The following is a 12,010-nucleotide window of genomic DNA, read 5'->3' as shown; positions in this document are numbered from 1 at the left end:
TAACACTGACCACCCAAAACCCTTGAAACAAACTTCACTGATGAGTAAACTAATTTATTTCAGTTGTTTCCTTTGGTAAGTGAAAGCAATAACAATAAGTTAAAGAAAATGTGTTCACAGCATGAATTTCATTTTGATACCCTATCAGGGGAAAATATATTTTATATATTATATATATATATATACGCACACACACACACTCATTAGCTAAAGACTTTGTATCCCTACACTCAGGAGTGAGAGCTGAGAAAGCCACCGATTAAGTTTAAGCCTCTTTTGATGTCACCATACTTTTCCAAAAGGTTCTATGGCAGATTCCTATGGAGATTTTTTTTTTTTTTAATTATATTTCTTAAACTTTAAAAGGAAGGTAAGAATCTATTTAAAACACTTAATAACTTGATCACATTATGAAGGAAGAAATGGTATGGCTACATTTTTTTTTTCTCGTCAGTTGAAGTTTAAAGTTCAGAGAAATATCTCTGAACTTTTCTTGTGTAATTTCAATCACAAACGAGACTTCAAAAAAAATGATACAGCAATTATGCTGAAAAGTATAGTCATCTGGGGAAGAGGAAAAGTCATCGGACTAACAGACAAAGGATTGAACAGAGCTCCAGTTTAGAGGAAGAAAGGGGTCTGCATGAATAGAACAGGCATCATTTCCAAGCAAGCCAAGAAGTGCAAAGCTTTGAGAATTAGAGCTGAACCCTTCCACACTAATAAGGCTGCATCCCTCCTAGTAAAGAGGATCTTCAGTTTCACTTTACTTCCTTTCCTGTTCTGTAATCATCCTATCATGCAATTTTATTTCTCATCCTTCTCTGTGAGTTTGGTAATTCTTTCCTTACTGGTTGCACAGGTCACTAATGGAGGCAGACAGGGTACTCTTTTGTTATCAGTTGGCCTCTGTAAAAAATAATACACGTCCAAGGCATAAGAACTTTAAATGTTGTCTCTTCACATTTATAATGCTAAGCAATCGCATGCAGCTACGAAAATAATTCAACATTTTACCAGGAACAGTCCCCGTCTCCTCCCCCTTCAACATTTCAGAATCTGCTCAGAGCCCCAGTTAATGCATGCAATTTGTTAGCTTTCACACATTGAGCCTCACTTCTTGGTCCTCACTTCACACTCCTGTGTTGGTGCCCACACCATATGTGGCTGCAGCATGACGGTGCTGCCTCTTTTCTTCTAGACCCCCAGTGCCAGAAGCAGCAGACTGGCAGGTCTGTGCAACAGACCTGGGGAAAGGGAAGGAGAGAAGATGTAAGAGAGCAAAGAAAGAAGCAGCTGCAGGATACCACTCAGCACACCAGGCTATGCTTGATTATACAATATCTATTGCCTTCCAACATGACCAGAAGCCCCAAGGGTTTAGGGATTGTGATAGGATATAGCCATTGTGTGGTAATTTAAGTGGTCTGCGCACACCTAAATCCATCCTCATTCAACTTGTTTAGCCCTAAATGAGAATAAAGAACATTGCTTAGAAGTGCATGCCTGAGTAGGTCCTATATCAATAAACATAGTAGCTCACTCCACAAACAGATGTCAAACCTCTCTGCTATTAAAATTGTGCATTTTCAACTCAGACAGACTTTTACAGACATTCACAGAAGAAAAGGAGATCCAGCTTCAACACATACATTTAATTTCTCAGGCATATCCCAGAATATGTATTTAACATACTCACACAACAAGAAAGGAGCCTTAAGTTGCAATATGCTGTCAAATAGCAACCAATTCTGAGATCGGTGCTTCCACATCTGGTAAAGAAAGGAAAAGAAGAAAAATAAGACAACTGTCTTTAAGGCAGAAAAAGCAGAAAAGCTTCTGAGAGTGGATGGCAGTAGAGGGAAGAAAGTGCCTGCTAGAAGTATTTTCTAAATAGGTAGAATTTTAACTGCCCATTCTAGTGAAATGTCTCAGGTACACCTTTGTTTTCAGCAATTTTAAATTTCAGACCAAGTGTTTCATACATAACATGTATATATTCCTTACATATAAAAAAGGCTGATTTTTCATGTTTGGCAGAGCAAGTGGATGACTTGTCAGAGAATGAGAATGCTGGAAGGGACCATAGGAAGTCTCCAGTCCAAACTCCTGCCTAAACGTTGGTCAGCTGTGAGGTCAGATCAGGTTACTTATGGTTTATGAAATCAGATCTTGAAACCCTCAAAAGATGGAGACTATAAAATCCGTCTGGGCAACCTGTGCAACAGCTTCACTGTCCTCATCGTTAAAAATAAATACAGCTTTTATCTAATCTAAATCTCCCTTGTTTCAGCTTACAGTCATTATTTTTCATCTTTTCACTCTGCACCATTGTGAAAAGCATGGTGCCTCATAAAAAAAATGGCATGCTATTTTTCCTCAAAGTTTGTGAATGGTTAGTAAGACATAGGACAGATTTCCAGGAGAGGTCTTCAACTTAGAATAGGAAGTATGAATAAAAACTACAGTACTTATGAAAAAATTATCGTAAAATGTTCACTATAAAATACATTTACCTTTCAGAAGGGCCAATTTCTCATTACTTAAGAGTAAGTATAAACATTTTAGAAAAGTGGAAAATATTAATTAGCTGAAAAACAGTCAGAGTAAAAAGGTTTCAATTTCAAAGAAAAAAGCAAAACATGTTGATTATGGAAATTTCATGATCAAAATTAGGCAGTCTAGCTGGTAGGTTGTGACATAAACCACAATTTTCCAATCACTGCCTAAGGCAAAAATGTCAGAGCTGAGCCAAATCGCCTAGATTAGGATGTTTAACTTGACATGTTTATTCTAGCTGAAAGCCAAACAAACCCTTCCAACTTTCTAGAGTTTTCTCCATCCATTTCCTTTTTTTTTTTAAAACAGCTAGTCAACTGTTTCTTGTAATTCTTTTATAAAAAAACACAAGTGTATACATACAAATACATATACACACACAAATATGCATACAAATGTCCACAAAATGTAATGATTATGTGTATATATGTACACACATAAAACCCATCAGATTCCTAACTTTGGAATGGTAGGCAAAAGGTTTCATTTATTGCCAGATAACTTATACTGGTCACCTTTAATATTTACAGGTAAATGCACTTTGGACAGCTCAAGATGATCCTAAATTCCTCGTACAGCTTGGCGAAAGTCAAGCCTCCATGACAAGCAGCTGTAAACCTAGCTCCTGGGGATCAGCTGCCCTGTGTTACCACCACAGCTAGGAAGAGGATCAGACTAAAGGTGGGAAGAACCAGAGAGAAATGGGCTTTCAGAAAGATGAAGCTCAACAAATGCTCAGGTATGTCATCCTTTCTACACAAGGCTGCATGCGTCGCAGCAGCATACAACCGCCCCATTAGAGAGTAGGAGGAGCAAATTCCTATGCAAATGCAGCTACTTTGATCATCCCTGATTTACGCTGTAATACTGACACATCTTAAAAAGAGTAAGTATCCTAACCCCATACCCAGCACAGGCGGAACTGCTTTTTGCCTTCATATACCGTCTAATTTCAGTATTAGAAAGAAAAAAATCTGCAGAAAACTGGAAGAAAATAATACAAAAAGGAAAACAACCAAAAAAGCCTACCTATACAATAGTTAAATGAAACGATTTCTGGGAGTAAAGATAGTAGCATACCAACTCTTATAACTGAAGCTTATTCTCTCCCATTCAGCCAAGGGGACAGTGCGCCTGACGTGAGCCTCCATTGCTGGGGCTCAACTTCTGCGGTTCTCTAGCAGTGAAATTCCTCATCCAGGACACAATAATGTACTGCAGTGAGGGATCGATCGAATGAGAAAAGCTGTCCTCATGTGTGAATGAGGAAAACAATAAATATTCTCCATCTCTTAGGTTTTTGATTAATACACAATGGGATCCAGGCACTATGTTCTCCACATCTCATCCTCACCTGAGAGATCCCTTAAATACAGGCAGGCAGCTACTGCTGAGAAGACAATGTACCATGGAGCAAAGGAGCCAGAATCAGACGGAGGCCAGAGAAGTCACACAGACATTTCACACAGACATTTTGCTTAAAAAAAAAAAAAAAAAAAAAAAAAAAAAAAAAAAGTCCCCTCATGCCACCAGGATTTATGATTTGGGGATTAGAAAGTATTTTGGGGAAATTACATTCAGAATGCTGCTTCCATGATCTCCACCTAGAAACAATTATATTGAAATGGACAACCTATTTCCACCTGTCTTTGGTCCAAACATTTATTTTTTTTTTTTTTTAAAGGAGTTAGCTAAATGCAGAGTAGTCTATTTGCAAGTAGAGCTTCACATTATTTACCCTCTATACTAAGCTTTATCATTTTTCATTTACATTTACTTCGTTCTAGTAATATTGAAAAATACTAACCACTAAGTGTTCATTGCTCCATGTCCTAGAGCCACAAAAATAAGACTAAGAGCTTCAAACCGGACTGTAAATATCATGGGTTCTATTTTCAGCTTGACATTGTTCATCCTGTTGTTTCAATTTAATTATATTTAGCCTTCAATCCATCCCCAGAAACCCTAATATTTCACTTTTTGCTAGTTTGCCTGTTTTATTCTGCCTAGTGACTTACAAAAATAACTACACTTCAAAACATCACTTGTAAAATTAACCCTAAAGCAGTGTTTACAACCCATCAACACTTCTGCACAGAAGAAAAAATATCATAAGCACTCAGCTGACAACAGTAGTTGCTGAAAGCAAGAGAAAAAAAAAAGTGAAAACTGAGGAAAAATATGTACAGATTTAAGTTCTGAACTGTTTAATAGCCTTGAATATTAATTTGACAGCAAATACTGTAGTTACTTTATTATAACCTATATTAATGCACTTATAACTTTCTATTAAAATATGCCCTTTCCAGATGTTTCTCTGCCAAATCTTAGGTCAAAGACAGTACTTTTCTTTTACATATTTTCAACAAAATCAGTTGAAAGAAGACTTGTAACTGTAAATGTATTTAAAATACTTTAAGAAAATGTTTCAAAGACACATCAGGTGTCCTCATCCAATATTGACCTTTTCACTGCTTTAGATTTTGAGCAATTAAACATTAGAGATTTTTTCCTCCGAATTGCTTTTATTTTTTATAATTTCAATTCTGAAGTTACATTAATTTTCCTTAGATCATGGAACAATGTGTCAAGCATATATTTTGTGCAGGTAGCTTCCATTTGAATTGCATCTGTGTGGTAACAATGATGAATATAAAACAGTCACTTGATAAATATACTTCTCTAAAATCTACAGGTTTTGCAATTATTCACTAACCTATTTCCTATGTTGAAAACCTCCCAATGAATACACAAATTTATTTAAACAGTATTGACTAAAATGTTGAATACTCATTACAAGCAGCTGTCTGTCCCAGGACTGGGCATCATACTATTAGAAGGCTCCAGTACATATAAACATCTCCAAAATCCCATTTTGTCTGTAAGCAGAACACAGACCAGCCTTGGCAGTTCCTCTTATTGTACTCCATGAGGAGTTAGTGGGACTTCCCTCCAGTGGGGTTTTCGCCTGAGTCCCAGTGGCAGCACTCCTCTTTGGCCAGGAGTTGGAATGCCCTAGTGTTGCCCTAATGATGCCTCAGCGCTCCTTACTGGACTGCACCGTTTAACTAGAAAATGGGAATCCTACAGCTTAGGACAGAATCTAAATATGCCTTCCTTCTTGAATTTAAGTGACCAGCCCAAACATAAAATACTAGGTTTAACAGCCCGAGACAGAAATCATTGGTGCTTTGTTCCTCTTTGTAGGTGGTAGGGGTTTGTTTGTTTCTTAAAACACACCAAAAGTTTCTTAATTTCTCCAAACCTATCAGCAAACACAAAAGAATGCCACTATAAAATATAAATGACTCGATGTTACACTAGTGGAAGTGTAAGTTTGTTTTGTTTTCCCAGTTGAATGTGAAAATCCTTTTCTGCCACTCCTGAAGGCGATGCTTAGCAGGATTAGGATTGCAGGACAGTAAATACAAGACCTACTATGACATAAGACATAACATCTTATGGGTTTTGGTTTTGTTATCATCTTTCGTAATTCCTTTGAAATATTTCTTTCGAAGTGACAAAGTTGTCTTTGAGGTACAGCAAGGTGATTTATCAGAATCATCTTCCAAATGAGTCAGTCCAGCTTGAAGTTCTGACAGAAATTCTTTTGCACTAGTAAACATCTTCCAAAGATAAGCAGTGGGAAATAGCATCTGATTATGTTTTGGATGTGTAAAAAGTATAATTTAACAAAAAAGTAGATATTGAGAGTGCAGCTGAGATGTAACCTGCTACATTTCCCTCAAATCCAGCTTTATCATCACCTCCTATTACTGAGTTTGGCTCCACATCTTGCCCTTGGGTGTTGAATGACACCCTCAGGGTCCTGCTGGAAAAGAATAAAAGCTTTTTCTGTCAGCTAACCAATAAAGAGCAAGTCAGCTGCACTCCAGGAACACCTATTAAAGCCTAACAGAGCCTCATAAAAACAGTTACTTAAATATTAAAGCCATTTCATTAGTAGTGGCTGGAACATAAGAAAGCAGGCATTTCAACTGGTTCAAGACTTTATCAAAGTTTAAAAAGAAAATTTGCTATTTATAGGCACATGCATAGAAGCAGTGCGCTTACCAGTCTATTTTATTGTTAACTTCAAAGAAAATTCATCTTTAAGCCACTTATTTCTTAAATCCTGCAATTGAAACTGGTGTCTGAGCTGCCTACATCAGGGCTACCGTAAGCAGCCATTTAAAGGGCAAATCGTCCAAAACAAATCACCGGCAGTCAGAGCCATTAGCATCAGCTTTGGGGTCAGAGTTTATGCGTTCCCTCAGGGCGCTAAAAACATCAGAACCACCATTTGTGTTTAGACAGATGTGAAGGCACAACAGATTTTAGACTTACAAGGCTTAGCAGAAACAAGGGGTGCAAAAGGAAGGGAAAGGAAAATAAGTACAAATAAGAGACCTCAGTGTTCTCATCGCTGAATTCAAGATGAAAATAAAGCTATTCCTAAAATAAGCTTGTCGTATCTTTTCAGTGTTTATTTGCCTTGAAGCAGAATTCGAACAGTCACTCAAGTCAAAGTTCATTTTACCCTTCCCTCCCCTCCTGTTACATGCCATTTCCACCCTAAAACCTAGCAGCATACATTGTTTCAGTTCAGAGACATTTTAGTTGTGAAAGTCTCAGCTTCACTGCAGCAGCTGTGGGTTAGAGAGGACAAAGTGCTCATTGCACTGGGAGTTTGGGCAGCTCCCAGGCAGAAACCTGCCACAAACAGGTTGATTTTTAGACTGCCTGTGGGTGTCCTCACTGGCTGCTCTCATTTAAAATGAAAAACAGTTAAGTCTTGACCAAATGTGAAAAAATCTTACATATAGTTTAAGAATTGTTTGCTGTGTAACAAATAATTGAAGCTTTCATGTATTCTAAGGATCTTCGACAGAGAGATGGAGGAAACATGCAAATGAAAGCCCAGGAGTATGACAGCAATGCCCATCTGTCAAAGGCACAGCACTCATCATAGATCATCCCGTTCCCTTCTGCAGGCAAACCACAATTAGATGGTCAAAGAAAGAACAGAACAAAACGAGCTACGATACAGCACAGAGAAGCAGCAGCTTTGCCCACTCAGCATCCTGAGCAGCAACTTGCTAGAGCTCAACTGAGGAAATGTAAAATAGAGCCATCCATCTCATTTACTCTCTTATACTGAAGTAAAACCAACTCCATTATGCAACTCATATTACATTTTCCCTCCTAATGATTTTTATAGAGGCTACTGAAATAATACTGTGAGTTAATATACTGAAGGGTTTTACTATTGAACAAAGATGGCAGATTATCTTTGCTAAAAAGCCAAAAGGTCACCTTGGTAACATAATTGGATTCCACTCAGAGTTAAATTTCTTATCATTAGTTTATCTTTCTGCTTAAAGACTGCTCCTTAATAGATTTCTTTTGAAGAACTTATTTTAAAGTGTATGACAACCCAAAACTCTGAATAAATGTACTATTACTCTTCCTCAAACTGGTTTACCTTCTCTGATTTCTTAAGAGGTACCTCCAAGAGGTATGAGACAGAAGAAATTATAACTAAAATAAGCACTGTTGTTTGACTTCACCTTCCATGCAGTGGTCTCTGCAGCTGAAAGGGCCTGCAAGACAGAAGTAGATTTCCTTGAAGAGTAAAAAAGAAAGCAATCATTGAAAGGTTCCCATTGTTTCTTGATATTACACATACATAGTAATTTGGGGAATAAAAATAGTAAGTGTGACATCTTGAAATATTTCTTTTGCTGGAGGAAGAAGGAAGTAGCTTATCTCCAGAGCAATATGATATTTTCTACAAATGCTTCATATTGCACTATCACAGACTTGCAGTGTCTCCTCTCAGCACTGCACTTTACATACTAACACATACACAGCGCCTTGACCACACTACCAATTTACCTGCTCACCGTGCCCCATTTTGACTGTACAGAAGACAGATGTTTCTTTTCTGACCATAAGACAGTCAGATCCTAGCATCGTGCAGAAAAGGAAATCATTTCTTAGCTTAAGGGGAACGGTCTTTAAAACCACATATTCAAAGTGGCCATTAATTTCTTCTGTTTCTGAGCAGGTACCAAACTCTGCTCTCACAGACAGAAAGCTTGTCCCAGCAGGCAAGTGCACTTGTTCCTCCCCACCCAGTTAGAAATTCGTATTGCCAGCTCCCAGTAACTGCAGGGGGTCTCATTATATTTAAAGTGCCTTTCTAGGAGGGCATGATGCAGAAATTAAGCATTTACCTGACCCAATTTCTAAAGCAGGGCCTCTAGCTCTCATGACTGGAGAGATATGCTTTAAAATAGTCCCTATGGCTGACAAAATAAAGGACAACTCAAAATAACAAACAGCTTCTCCTCTCATGATTTTCAGTTGAGCATCCTGTTCTTTGGATACCTGGTTATTTAAATACTGATACTGTCAAGTTTAACAGCCTACACTGCATAAATGACCTTCCTCTGCTTATAAACATTAAAAAAAAAAAATGCTTCTGATTTATTTATTTACGTATGAGCAGTGGGCTACATATAGCATGAAGAATTACTTCAAAATCTACTTCAAAATCAGAACTTAAAACTTATTTTCCAATCTTTGCAGCAGAATTGGAATGAAAAATAAACTTGAGAAAGCTGCCCACTTAAAATACACACTTCATAGCTCAGCCTGATAGCTCCTTTCTCCTGAGTCAGCAGGGAACTGAAGGAGACAAGACAGCTTCCCTCTAATAGCTTCAAGAGGCTAACTTGCCTAATTTGATATCCTACCAGTTCCCAAGAATGGAGCAGAGAAAGTAGAGGTTTGGCAGGAGATCAACATTTTCTAATTTAAATGCTAACATTTCCAAGCTTTTTAACCCTCATTTTAGCAAGCTGACGGATTTGTTTGATCCTTTTTACTCTGTCAGTGGATCTTTTTAAGACAATCCCATTTGACATTGGGATTGAGGTGAATGTGTGCATCAGGCAGCTCGAACACGTTGCCTAAGGAACAGAAAGACAAAAACAACAACTCAAGACAGACCTTGAGAAATAAACTTCAGAAATGAAAACACAGGGCATATCCTAAGAACACAGCAGTGCTTCACTCTAAATGGGAATGCAATATTTGAACTTCAAAAAGGGGTTTTAATATGTAGTGCTTATTCTTCTATAGAGAAAAGAAATTAATCTTCATAAAAATAGAAAGCACTTATGAACTGTCATGCTGTCATGATCATGAACAAAGTTACATGCAAACAGGGACTAACCATTGCCCTAATCCTACAAGTGATCTAGATGCCATAAACAATTCAATACATTTACTAATCATAAAGCAGCATTACACAGTGACTGCACACGACATATTCATACCAATGTTTCATTGATTTCTTAAGATATGAATAAGAAAACCTTTAAAACTCTTTCATTTGTTTTCACAAAGCAATGTAGCACTGAATTTAAAAATAAAATAAAAATCCTGTTGGAATGGTGTTGATGATCCAGAGACAGAGTACCAGCAAGCAGCTAACTACACAGTTTAGACTATATTTCATGCACTTTTCTTTACACTAATCATTATTTTACCATTTACTACTTGATGGCCTTTCCTTAAATACACCCTAAGTGACTGGAAGTTTCAATGAGCAAAGAACCAAGAATGGAGACTCAAATGTGTGTATAACAGCCAGAAAAAGCAAAGCTGCTACTGCCATATGTTAAATACATTGGTACATATCACTTAAGATTTGAATTCAGCTTTCTCAGTGTCTGACACTTCACTTTAAGAAGTGCGGGATGATATGAGAAGACATTTCAATATCAATTTCAGTACTTTTATAATATTGCCCAAACAATGCTTTTACTGCAAACAAGCAACTCCACTTCGGATAAAAAAAATACATATTTATGCTTATATAAAAAAGCAAGATCATCAGCAGCTCAATAATATAAGCTCAAGAATAAAAACAACGCTAAGTTATAAGATAAAACGGGGGGGGGGGGGGGGGGGGTTGGGGAAGGGGGGCAGAAAAGTATTGGGAACAAGCACAGGAGAAGAAAAGCAGCAATTCAAAAACACTGCAGAAATCAGTAAAAGATACTACAAAGTATCCAAAAAGTACTCCAAAAGGGGGAAAAACTACCAAGGGACAGAACTTCACGCAGTATTCTAACAACCTCTGATACCAGTTTATATCAAGTTAGAGACAAAATAGTGGGTTAACAATGGGAAACGGGTGTAGGAATGTGCTACACTGAAACTGATAAAAAATGATTGGCTATTCTTAGACTGTTTGGACACATACTTCCCATCAGAGGAACCTGGAAGGAAAAAAAAAAAACACATTTCAAAGTGGAAAAAAATAAAAATGCTTACTGGCTGTTACACTAAGCTCCAGATAATACCACTATGTAATGCTTTCACTAAAAGCAATTTAAGAAGTACAGTAGGCATTTGGTAACTTATGGAAAATTCTGATTCCAGTAACATTGACTAATGGATTAGTTCTCTTTCCCAATGAAAAGTTCAACAAAACAGAAATACTGAAGATTTAATGAGGATGTAGATTATTGTTGATCTCCTGTTCTGCTGTTATACAAATTCTCTACAAAATCTCAAATCATTAACAAATAGGAAAAGCAAATTACACAGTGGAACAATATTCTTTGAAAGGTCACAGATTTATCATAGGCAGAAAGCTTTGTGAAATTGCATCAACTCTGGAAAAAAAAAAAAAAAAAAAAAAAAAAAAAAAAGAAGTCATATAAAAATAAGAAGAAAACTTCCAAGAACATCAAAATAAAAATAAAAATCAGTGTTCCAGGGAGGAAAAAAATGTGTCAATTTCATTTTAAGTAATGCAGCTAATTGCCAAATAAGAATCAGTTATGATATAATCAGGTACTTACATTACAGCATGAAGACATGAAAGAATCTGTAACGCCATGTTTTGTAATATCTATGGAACCAGATTATTTTATTTATTTTTAAGATTGTATTCTACCATGAGCCATTTTCTGTGTTCCTACACTTCCATATGGTACTTCACAATTAGCTGTAGTAAATTTAACAGCAAAGCTTAAGTAGAAGTTGCATTAGATATAGTTCATTGGCCCTTTGGCCCTTACATAGCCCTCATTTTTATTTTATGTTGTTAACTAGGAGAACACCCTTACATATGTGAATAGGAGCAATGGTCTGCTATCAAAAATACTTCTTCAGCTGCTCCTATTAAGAAACCATTGCGGCGTCCTATGCATTTTGCTAGCAGAAAGAGCATTGTTCATATTCTTTTCAAATGCTCAACTACAAGTTCTGTTACCAGTGATCAACAATTATAATCATGCAAGGTAATTCCACATAGCACTAGAGCGCACATCAAAATAATAGTGTAGAAGTCAAAGAGTTGCAGGAACTCCATAAACTGGGCCATGGCTTATATGTCCTATATGAATTCCATAAAGATCACAGGCCGTTT

General features: G+C 37.0%; 1 protein-coding gene across 6 annotated transcripts in view; it reads right to left on the bottom strand.

The window, feature by feature from the left end:
• SPSB4 (splA/ryanodine receptor domain and SOCS box containing 4) overlaps positions 1-12,010 on the bottom strand; it is a 142,295-nt gene that overhangs the window by 128,761 nt on the left and 1,524 nt on the right. For 4 of the 6 annotated variants that reach the window (XR_014695991.1, XR_014695992.1, XM_084529646.1 and 1 more), the window contains exons 2-3: positions 1,700-1,772; positions 1,118-1,247 (exon numbers count right to left, since the gene is read on the bottom strand). The exons of 1 other annotated variant lie outside the window; for it this stretch is intronic. The gene's annotated coding sequence lies outside the window, so the exon portion shown is untranslated. Of the gene's footprint in view, positions 1-1,117; positions 1,248-1,699; positions 1,773-3,074; positions 3,235-12,010 lie in introns of all 6 variants that reach the window. One more of the 6 variants, XM_084529641.1, reaches the window with a different exon arrangement.

The sequence above is a fragment of the Aythya ferina genome (genome assembly GCF_964211825.1).
Source record: "Aythya ferina genome assembly, chromosome: 9".
In the NCBI taxonomy this organism is placed as follows: Eukaryota; Metazoa; Chordata; class Aves; order Anseriformes; family Anatidae; genus Aythya; species Aythya ferina.
This window is presented reverse-complemented; position numbering and strand designations above follow the sequence as displayed.